The 12,092-nt window shown below is 42.8% G+C and overlaps 1 long non-coding RNA gene across 1 annotated transcript; it reads left to right on the forward strand.

The window, feature by feature from the left end:
* Positions 1–299: 299 nt before the first annotated feature.
* Positions 300–5,006, forward strand: LOC119156386. The gene is made up of 2 exons (XR_005107109.1): positions 300–1,198; positions 4,517–5,006. It is a non-coding gene; the product is annotated as an uncharacterized LOC119156386 (long non-coding RNA).
* Positions 5,007–12,092: the final 7,086 nt, after the last annotated feature.

The following is a 12,092-nucleotide window of genomic DNA, read 5'->3' on the forward strand; positions in this document are numbered from 1 at the left end:
CCACGTTAATAAATGACAATCAGCAAATGCTGTGATGGAGTGAAATATCGCAATTAAGCCAGAGTGCAAGTGAAGGGTCATGATGTGCCTCTGGGCCCCATCAGAGCCAGGGTGAGCAGCTGCGGTGGCTGAGCAGGAGCAGCGTGAGCTTTGCACCTCCAGCGCAAGCCCATGTGTTTCGGAGGTGGGCGGCTACTGGAGACAGTGCGATCCCCAGCGCTTGCTACACCTGCTTTAAAGATGCATCTGGGTCCGCACCTGCTGCTGCTAAGTATGAGAAGCCGTGGTGCTGGGTGAGCTGCTGGCCATCTTTGGCCTTCCCCTGCTCTGTGCTAGCTGTGCGGATGGCAGGAGCTGACCCGGCAGTTTTCCGGTCTCTGTTCCTAGGACTTTGAGTGTGCCGAGGCAGCGGTGGAGAGAAAGCAAACTGTATCTGCATGTCCTTATCTCTCCAGAAAAGCACTAAACCTGACATGAAAGCCAGGCCATCCTCCTCGCTATTTAGCTGTGTTGCATTTGGCTTTGAGGGCACCTGCAGCTTGCAGGGTACCCAGGAGAAAATCTTCTGGTAAGGGAAGGCAGAGGCTTCTGGTTCAAAACATCATGCAGCCAGCCAGGTTTGGGGCACGGGTGAGATACAGATTATTAAGTGTCTTGAGGAGGAAGGAAATCTTAAGAAACAAATTGGCCACTAGCCCTAAGATGGCCCGGTTTTGCTGCCCTTTTTCCAGGACATGTGGCAAAACCACAGTCTTGGCTCTGCTAGTCTTACCTAGAGCTGGGTCCAAAGGCAGCCTTCTATTTTGAGGACACTTGTTCAAGCTTTTGCAGTGGAATGTTTTGCAAAGCGCAGTGAGAAGATGGAGGTCTGTCTTGCAGAGCAGATTCCATGCAGTTAGCACAGTCATCCTCATCTAATTGACGAATAGCAGCAGCTTATAAAACAATAGCATATTGCAGCTAGAGGAGTTGCATTTGAAAATGCAGTACTTGCCAGATTCCTGCATTTGGTACAAGAAAGATTTTCTGTCCTTTGAACATAACGTCATGGTCCGTGGTAACCCAGCAGGAACTACGGTGACTTATCACCGGACTGTTGAACCTGAAAGGGACTCTTTTCCACCCACCCATGAAAACAGATTTAATTTATCTGGACCAAGCTGCACACTTTGCCTTCCATTGATAGAAAATAAAAACCGTAAATTAATCTTTCCTTTTTTTTGTGGAGAGCATAATATTTTTTGTAGGGATTAAACTCTCTGAAACTAAGACAGCCATGTTCCTATCTTATAGGTCTCTTTAGTACTTAGCATCATGATTCCCCAACTCTAGCACAATGCAATTAACAACCTGGTATGACGAACTGTCTTCCTGAGATATACACAACAGAACTTCAAATGAAAATAAACCCCGACTTCCCTAAACTTCAACCTCAGAAGTCTGGGGGAAAACAGATGATTTTTACAGATGATCTTAAAGAGGTCCTTTTCCCAGCCTGTGTAAAAAAAAAAAATAAATTAAAAAAATGTAGTATAGTGTTACTGTTCATCATGTTTAAAAGACTTTTATTTATCATCTCAAGCCTTTTCCTTGGACTGAATTTTTTCCTGCAGGCCAGGTCTCTGGACTCTTCAGCCCACCTAGATCTTGCTGCTTTGGCAAAGCAGCCCCTCCTGCGGCTAACACAACTAGTCATCCACCCTGGTGAGCCAAAGTTCACTTGGGGATCTAGCAGCAGTTCCCCGGTTTTAGAAAAGTCACTGCAACCCTTTTTGTGTTTGATATCTTCATCCGTCATCTTGCAAACTTAGACTCAAGTCAGGCTATGACTGTGGTAGGCCATTGACGGCTGCTGGGGAGCAGTGCACGGGAAATAAGCAGTTACATGTGTTTTCCTTCTGGCTTTCTCAACAAATTTCAAACAGAGGCACTTAAAAGTATATCCAGTTGGATGAGCCAGCAGCCCTCCGTGAGCAGCGCTGTCAGCATGCACCGACAGCAGGATGGGGCTGGCCGCTGCCTGCAGGCAGCGCGGGCAGCAGCGTGTCAGAGAGGGGTTAGTCCTGAGCACAATGGCCACTGAAGTCACACGCTGAGAATTTTGTTTATAAAGTGAATTCCGTAGGTACAAGTCATCAGGAGAAGAAAAAACCCCACGGACAATATTATATAATCCAGATAAATCTACTAATAGGGGATTTTCCAGTGGAAGAAACCTTACATCATGCTTAAGCAAGTAAAAATAAACCTGGCGCTTGCATTTGTTCTAAACACAAGAAGAGTCTTGATGAACTACTAGTTAGATTTTTTGGCTAATTATTAGTCATGCTGAGCATTGTGATGTTGCTTGCAAATTTATTCCATAACTGCATCCTAACCTCAAGATTAAAGTAGCATAGGCTTTCAAAATCAGTTTCTTTGTAAAACTCACTGTTTCCAGAGAACTACACACTTTCCTAATTACTGCTGATGTTTTAGCCATTATTGAACCTCTTATGACCTTCTTCAGAGAAGAAAATAACACTGGCATTTGAAAACAAACAAGTTACTTGTGACATAAATCAAAAAGTAAGGTTTGTATAGCAACCCCCCCATATGCCAAATACATTTGAAAAGCTTTCTTACAGTTGGAAAAACAATCGCTTTTTCACTGTATTTTGCATCTGAATATCACTAGTGAAAGCAGATGTGGGTTTGTGTTTATGGCCTGCTTTATTTAAATAGTCCAGAAAACCCCAAAATTATGCATCCTGTTTATGACAGATTAAAAAAAAAATAAATGTAAATGTGGAAAAGGATCCACAGTTTGGCTGAAGAGGTATACCATGGCTTTAAGAACAAAGAGGCAAAACCAGGTCTGTTGCCTGGAAACAAAACCTTTCTTTTTGGAGGAAAAAATAAAAGATCTGTATCACAAGCCTCTGTTACATTTGATAAAAATGGCATATTCAAGCAGACCAGGTGATTCTGGTGACTCCCAGCGTGCCACTGTTTATCCACACGATGCATGACGAGGTGTTCACAACTTTCCTTTGCTGAACAGTAGGCTTATCCAGAGAGAGAAGTGTGTTTGGGTTTGGCAAAGCCTCACCGGCTCCTTTTTTACCAAACCTTACAGTTAGGTCCATCGGAGCAAACCCAAGTTAGCAGCAGAGAGGTGTTATTTGGATGCAAATGGAAGTCTTCAGAACTTCTGCTCCACGGACAGCCAAACCCAAGATGGTTGTATGTGCTGATCTTACACCCAAGATAAGTTACAACAGCTTCAGACCAACTCCGTACGAGTCCCAGAGGGCGAGATAAGAATGAGGGAAGTGCAGATGTTCCTTCTCCTTCACACATCTTTTGCTGGGGGTGGACAGTGGATCATATAGAAATTGGCTGGTACCCACTGCAGCTGTCTAAGTTTGGCCATTGCCTTTCCCTCCACCCCCACCTCCTCCTCTTTCCAAGTAGCAAATGGAGCATCTCAGGGAAACGGCTGACCTGCAAAGTCCACGTCAGGTACAGGGGTTTCCTGTAGGGTCTGATCATTCCTATACCTCCTTCACCTTTGCCAAAGGCATTTGCCAAAGGCAATAATTCCTGTCACATGTGAATTCCTCTTCCTACGCTGAGTTTTGGCATCGCTAGCCTCTTAACCACTTCTTTCAGCTGTGAGAATCAGCACAGCTTCTGTAATCCTCAGACTTGCTCCAGGTTTCTTGAAAAAGCGGGCTGCTGTTGGAATTGCTACTTCCAAGCAAACAGAGGTAGCAAAGCCTACCCACTGAGTCCACCCTAGATGCTAGACTAGCTTAGAAATGGAAATAGCAAATTTGATCGCATCATGCTCCTGTCAGGTCCCAGCTGGCAGCAAGGTGGACAGAACGCAGCTGTAGGGTTCTTCACCAACACACCGTCTCAGCACCCCTAAGCAGAAACCTGGTGAAGCCACACCGGCTGGCAGACTTCCTTGGAGGAAGACACCTTCCACGCATTGAGACTGAGGCAACCAAAGAGCTTTGAGCAAACAGACCTTCTCTGAAGGAGCTGAATGCAGCTGCAACTGCCTCTGCATGAGTGTTGAAACTCTTTTCTTGGCTACACTTTGCCAGTGGACTCCGCTTCCAGGTGAACTGGTCCACTATAAGTAAAAAGCTGGCAGTCCCTATATAACTTACCTGGTTTAAGCTGCTGGCAAGAGAGGTCTCATCCCAGCTGGACTTCCTCTCAGTGTAAGGTCTGAGCATGATTTTTCCTTCCTCTTCTATCAAAGGTATAGGTAGAGATGCTGGTATAGGTAGAGGCAGTGTGGGTGCACTGATGTAAAGAGTAAACACTGGTCTGTAGCCTCTGTTAGTTGATGTTAGGCATAAGAAGACAAGAAGCTTTCAATTATTTTTTGTTAAACCCAGCCTGTGTCCGTTGAGCTACCCCTTAGAAAAAACACATTAACATGTAAGCTCTTCAAGTATCAAATGGAAATACTGACACGATAAACACTGTGCCACTCACTGCATTTTTTTTTTTCCAGAGCAGAACTGGCCTTTAATATCACCTTGCTTTGGCAGATTTTCAAGCAAGCAGAAGAGAGTGTTAAGGGCCTCCACTGAGACTCCTCTGACACCAAGCTGTGGAGAGGTCCATTCCAAGCTGAAGGGCATCCCACCATGGGTCATAATGCAAGAGTCAAATTAAAAAAAACCAGCCACTTAAAAGTAAGTGGTTCAATGGGGACATTTGGTTTTGGAACTGTGAACTGCATAATTTAAAAAATAACCTTGTACTTTGGAGCCTAGCACTGACAACCAATGTATAATATCCCACCAGCAGAATATGAAAGGAAAAATTCTGTCTTGGATGGAATGTGTGGGAAGTTTATGCCTCTGAATTTGCCTCTGAATCTTGAATATTCATTCCCTCTGACCTTTCTACATCGTGCATGTTCCAGAATCTGGAATCTGATTCCACATCAATCTAACTTTGAATAAAAAAATGGTTTTGATAGTTTTGTAAAGTAGGAATATTAACTTGCAGTTTGGATTTTCTTCATAAAAGTATTCACACGTTCTTTTTTCATGCTGACCTTTGGCTCTCAGCAATGATGCCAATAACCTTTCTGCCAACATACTGATGCAAAAGGGGAAAAAGTGTGTGTGTGGGTGCAATACTACTGTCCTAGCAATTGGATCCAGCTGGCCTCCTCAAATACATTCAACCGGGGCAGGGGGGGGTGGAAGACAAAACCCAACTTAAATATAAAAGACGTGATTTCCAAAGGTTTTGTGCACTGACAGCTTTTATGCATTTGAACTAAGTGTTCTGCATGTTTGGAAATCAGTCCCAGGAGTAGAATTACTCTGTGCCAATAATATTACAGGACAGCCATTCTTGATTCCCTGGTTCACCCCCTCACATTTTTCATGTTATCTTAAAGTTCTTTTAGGCTGGAATATAAAGGTTATTTTTTTGTACCTTTCTTTCATAAGCCTTTCTTCCCTACTACACCCCTTCTCTGTTCCCATCTGTTTTTTCCCCATGTGTGTTTCAGCCATTGTTCTGATACTTGTGGGGAAACTAAAATCCTGAAGTCATGGGGTCCTGGATTTCACAATACATAAATGAAATTACTCTGTGTCTTAGACTAATTTTTTTTATTTTTTTTTTTTTTTGATACCCAGTGTGGTGGTTCTTGTCGTGGCAAAGACCTGTATTATCTTAGTTGAGAGCACCAAGCTCATTTCATATGTCTTATGCATGAGGTCAGCCATCACTGGGTTCTCTTTTGAGGTTCTCTTTTGTTGAGCTGGTCTTCTAGATGTGAAAACTTTCCTTATCTGTCACCACTTACCAGAACTCCTCTCTGAAGCATCCAGCAGCATCGTTTCTGTCTTGGCATGGGGCAGCAAGCACCGCCTGAGAGCTAAATCTGGGCAGAGAAAATAAGATACAAAATGAAGCATGTTTCTGCTGACTCAGATAGTAGCAGCAGGCAACCTAGGAGTTTCTAGCCCTGCTGCACGCCCTATGGTTCTGTTTGAGGTGGGTTTGTATGTAAGAAGGAGCTAGGAACATGGCCAAAGTTGGGTGCTGTCGGAGGGACTCTGGGTTTACAGAAGGGAGAAGCAGGCAGAAATTGTCTTTCCCAGTACAGCTGCAAGACTGCCACCCTAAGGCCAGAGGGATGCACAAGAGCATCATCTTCCTTCCTCCAAAGGCTCGCATGGTTACCAAGCATGCCTTGGTTTCAGTAGGATCATGGGTCTGTCCAGCTTCTGCATTCATTCATGCAGCAACCTGCCTTACCTTTGCACTTTAGCAGAATGGTACTTCATTTCCCAGAAAGGTCAAAAGGCTGCGCACACACCTGGGCGGAACGGAGCGAGAGGGAGCCCGTGCTCAAAATCAGCATCACGAAGCAGTTGGAAAGGGCTCGTGGGCCGTGGGGCTGCACCTCCCACCCATGCCCCTCTGCTTCACCCTGCACAGGTCACCTGCACCCCAGGGAGGGCTGTGGTGGGGAAACACACCCGCAGGTGAGCGGTGGCGGGGGAGAAGGTGGCAGTGGCATTCAAAGAGGATCTAAGAGGCGCAGAAGGACAGCACTCTCCACCTGGCAATGTGCTCCAAGGCCTTACTGAGTGCCCAGAATTTGGGTTCAGCAATATTGCCAATCCTTAGCTTTGAAAAAATACTTGGGTAAGTATTGGAAAGGCAATGAGATTGAGTTAAAGACATCATATGGAAAGACAATAAATTATGTTTTAAATTTTATTTGCCTTTTGATGTTGCCTCAGGCACAGCTCATTTCACAGGCTTTGCTTTACAGCTCTAAGGGTTTTCTCATCAGTTTTCTAGGATCTTTAAGTAAAAAAAAAAGCATAAAACTATTGAGCAACAACAGAAAGAATCCCAAGCCACATCCTCAAAGGACGAGTCACGTGAGTTGACCCTGATGACTTTAAAAAAGACAAAGGCCAGAAAGCTCAGCTCTTCCTGCTTGCATGTTCTCAGGTCTTGGCTGAAAACAAAGGATTTGCTGTGTAAAAAGCTGCAGTGATGCCACTGGGACCGATGCCACTCGGACCAGTTGGGTGAGGAGTGCCTTTGGAGCCTCCTGCCCAGCTCATCATGTCCATCCGCCATCGTTCATTGCCTCCATGCAGCTCAGGGATGAACGCGGTGCTGGTGGGACACACAGCTTGGGCAGGGCAGGGACCTGCCCCTCCGGGCGAGCCCTGGCGAAGGGGGAAGCACAGACATGTCACCTCGTACTTAGAGCTGGGCATGGAGGGTCTACCTGGTTGCATTGCTAGGGATGCTTTTTGTCAAATTTCTGTTGAAGGAGAAAAATTGCTTCCCAAGCTTTGATTTTAGGTCTCTTTTGACATTCGCTGAAGACAAACGGTATTCTTCCATGGACTTTGGCCATAAACTTTAGTTGCTTCATAGCACGCTAGTCACTGTTAACGGTTTGTTCCGTAGGCATGAAGGGGCCACGCTCTTTGCCAGACCCCAACTTAGTACTTTCTGTACGTGCCATTCTGTTCTGCGCAGGCTTCACCAAAACTGAAATCTGACTTTTTAGTGTTATATAAAGCTTTTCTTAACTGAACTCCTGTTCAGAGCCCTGCTTCCTAAAAGGGTGCGGAAAGAATGAAGGTAAAATTATTTCAGCAGTGAGATGACAGGAGGGATCTTCTCTTCAATTTTCATTTAGTATAAATTACTTTCACTGCAGGGGTCTCATCAAACCATTATTTTGGATGACTGCAGTCTGTATTTTACTTCTCACACCAGAGATATTATTTTCTTTCTCATTTTGCTTTCTCTTGTGTCAGCCCTTTAACTGAAACACTGAGCAGTTGGAATCTAACTGCAATTTAAAGTAACACTTATCTGTGCTGCTGTTCACACTGTACGAGGTAATTTCGAACGGTCAGAGCAGCTGGGTTCCATTACAGAAATGCAGGGAACTCAAAATAGACTTTGTAAATATGTTTTTTGAGGAATTCAGGCAGCTGCCTTCAACACCCCTGGGCCTTATTGTTTCAGAGAGCTTCAGTATCAGCTGAGGTCAGAAATTACTAAATGGCTCTCCCTTCTCCCCCAGAAAAGAGACTTCCTTTGGATGGACATTAAGAAATAGTCAGAACAGACATATTTCTGCTTTTGCATTTTAATAAGTTTTATTGCAATAAGTACTAAATCAAGAAAGCTCTCTTCCATATGTGTTCAAGAACCATTTCCACCCTTTTTTTCCTACACATATGACATTTGTTTTACAATGCTGCAGTTTACAAATCAAATAGTTTCTCACAGAGATAGTATGTTTTTATTCCATTTGTCCTGTTTCAAATAGTCCAAACCTCTGTGGCTTTGTCATTAAAAGTCCAATTGGCAGATATATATGGAAACTTTATGTTTTCCAGCTGGGCGACTACCAGTTACACATACTCATTATTCGTATTATCATTATTGTAACTGTGGAGGATAATTTTGTGTGGCTTACAGAGTCAATATTCAGTGACCTACAGCAGATATTGTCCTGAAATCGTTGGAACTGAACTCTTCTTAAGGTCTGAGGACATTTAGATATAGATCTGAGCCTCATGACTTGACCTTTCCTTTAGGATAAAACTAATGACAACCCTGACCCCGATTTCTGGAACTTGCTAGTAATTTTGGACACTTTGCCTTAGGAAGAAATTTCCTCAGTTTGGAATATCTTGTTGTTGAGAAGGGATGGCTGGGGTTTGTTTCTCCCATAGCAGTTTTGCCCACCTGTAATTTTATTGGCTGCGTTGGAATTATTTTTAACGTACTCCATCGGCACAGCAGGGGTAGGATCTCAGCCCTAGTGTGAATGGTTTAAATCAGAGTGTTATTTCGGTGGGGTTTTCAATTGCTTGAAAAATTCTAAATCCCCAAAGCTTTCTTTTCCCCTCTTGCTGTAATTGTAAATGACCACACAAAGAGTACGCACTTCTGGACAGAAATTTTGTATGCCGTACTATAAATCACTGAATGAACAAGTATGTCAGAGAGGATGAGCAGACTCTAAACTGTAACCATCCTGGTGGGTGGTACCATTATACTAGGCTAATTTATTGTAAAGCTTCTGCTGACATGAGCATATTTCTGTTGTCTGACATGGAGTAGTTTATGAAGGATGCCAGAACTCTTCCATTAAGTCACTTCCGTAGTATTCATATCACGACCCCATGTTATATGAAAAACATGATTGTGCAATTTGTAAGGCATAAAAGCCTTAAGACTCCTGGATATGTAGCTACTTTTTACTTTTTTTTATTTATTATTGTAGAAAGAAAGGAGATTGATGAATGGACACTTAGAGACATTTTTATTACTGGGATAGTAAAAGCAACACCAAGCACCACGAGACAAAGCAAAAGTAAGCTCTTCCCTCCCATGTGTATATAGGCCCTATTTCCATAGGCTTTTGTGGAGTGAAAATGCTTGGCTGGAATGAGATCCCATGCAGAAGCAAATTGGGTGGATACAGATGGATTTTTCCCTTGATTTGCAATCAGGGAGGCAAGCAGATACATCCAGCTGTTCTCATTTCCCCCAGGAAATATGGTCATCCAAGCTGAGAATATTGCCTTTCTAGATATCTCAGGGGCAAAAATAAACCCTGCAGAAACAGCGAGGAGCAGACAGAGCCCATCCTCAGCCAGCTGCCACGGCCAGGGGTGGTTCAAGGGCTTTGCTTGGTCACATTTGCATCCAGTCCTGCACACACCTTGACTCTAAAGGACATTTTGAAGAATTCTTGAGGTTAACAATGAGGCTTGCATCACTTTAAACATTTTGCTTCCAGTTCAATGTGTTACCCTCTGTTAGGTCAATCTACTGTGAAGGGTGTTCTCAACCAAGAAAAATGTAAAAGGCACGTTTTTTGATGGAGTTCTTGGCAAATCGTTTGATTACATTCCCTGATACTCAACAGATGTCTGCAACCCACATGGCAAACAGATCCATAGAGGCAGTAGCTTACCATAGCACTTGATACGAAGATGTGATATATAGCATTTAATAGAAATAATCTATTATGTATGCAATGCTCCCACTTTTTCAGGATAGCCAATGACTGGCCAACTTAATTTACATTTTATTTAAAATCTTATAAATGCTTGAAACGCCAATATCAGAGACCTTCGGACTGTGAGGAACCATAATGTGAATAAGACCACTTCTGTTTAAAGATAAATTTGAAAATTAAACCATTGTTCATTGCAAACATACCTTCCAGGCCATAAATGCAACTGTGGAAGTGGAAAGGAAAAATAATCAGAAATAGTTAAGTGTTTTCTGACATTTGAATTCAAAACTGTTTTGGTTTGTAATGGGCATTGCCTTAAGTCAAATTTCTGTATGGTACTCATGAAAATTTCCAGCTGTGAATGGGATTATCAGAGCTCTCCTAGATGTGTGTTCTATTTGCTTTTGTACCTCATGTGCAAGCAGAAGATAGCTGGCTGCTGGCAACTGCTGGCTTTCTTACTAGTGCCCCATTAAAGTTCAAACCGTAATTCTGTCACACAACTGAGTTCTAAAATTTGGCTCACCCTCCTAATGGAAAGCAATATCTTCAGTTCTTATGTGAGTTGCATTTACTAAGATAGGATTAACCATACTTTGTAACCTAATTTTTACAGTCTTTATATAAATATATATATATATTTATATTGACATCTGATACTGAACAACAGCCTCAAGTATAAGGTTTTCCGCATCTATTATCAGAAATAAACCTTAGTATTATTCATTAAAGGCTCTGAGGCTTTATACTAATAACGATCTCTTCACCATGATGTGTCACATCTGCTGCAACCAATGAGCAAAACTGTAGTAAAGGAAACACAGGATCATGTAACCTTCCTGTTTACTCAGGTGTTACTCTGTTCTGTTAAATAAGATCAAGGATGGAAACTGCATTTGAAGATATTCTTATTCTTTTCATTCTGAGGATGTAAAACCTGGTGTGCCTAACTAGAAAAACATTCTTAGGACAGAGATAGAGCCAGACAGAGTGAGTATGAATTATGATAATTGTATCTTCAACATTTTACCTATCCAGTATCGTGACACTTCATTACTGTTATGTCTCCTATGAAGACAGGCTGAAGGAGTTGGGGTTGTTCAGCCTGGAGAAGAGAAGGCTCTGAGGAGATGTTACAGCAGCCTGCCAGTACCTAAAGGAGGTACGAGAAAGCTGGAGAGGGGCTTTTTACAAGGGCATGTCGTGATAGGACAAGAGGGAATGGCTTGAAGCTGAAAGAGGGTAGGTTTAGATTAGATCTAAGGAAGAAATTCTTTGTGATGAGGGTGGTGAGGCACTGGCACAGGTTACCCAGAGAAGCCGTGGGTGCCCCATCCCTGGCAGTGCTCAAGGCCAGGCTGGATGGGGCTTGGACAACCTGGTCTAGTGGAGGATGTCCCTGCCCGTGGCAGCAGGGTTGGAACTAGATGGTCTTTATTGTCACTTCCAACCCAAACCATTCTGTGATTCTATGGTCATTACTATTATTTAGCAGATATAATAAGATGTTCCTTTCTGTGTGAGAGTGGATACCCTTAGCTATGCAATTCCTCTTGAATTTTCATTACTGTTCACATAAGAACTACCCAAACATTGTAGAAAGAGTTCAAAAATATTCAATTGACTTTGGATATCATCCAAAATTTGGGGATGCTTGATTTTTCATGTATTAAGTTTAGAAGTGAAATGTGAATTACCTAAGCATACCTTTTTGTTTATTCCAGTTGAAATGTATTTATACAAAAGAACCAGTGTATTTACATTCATCTACATCTAAACATTTCATGGCCATATGTTTTCAGAAGTCCTTGATATGTTGGTTCATCACACTAAGTAAAACTTGTAGGTTCTGGGTGTGGCATTTAGAGGTTTAGCTGGGTGGAAGGATGTTACCCAGTCCCATTAATTATGTTTATAGTCGTATATGAAGAACTGAGTAACAAAAAAACCCCCTGCTATCTCTCTTTCGGATCTCATAGATGGTATTGCAAGTCCATTTGTTCTGCTGGTGAGACATGCAGTGACATCCCTCCTTGAGCAAAAG

Source organism: Falco rusticolus, chromosome 12 (assembly GCF_015220075.1).
Source record: "Falco rusticolus isolate bFalRus1 chromosome 12, bFalRus1.pri, whole genome shotgun sequence".
Lineage (NCBI taxonomy): Eukaryota > Metazoa > Chordata > Aves > Falconiformes > Falconidae > Falco > Falco rusticolus.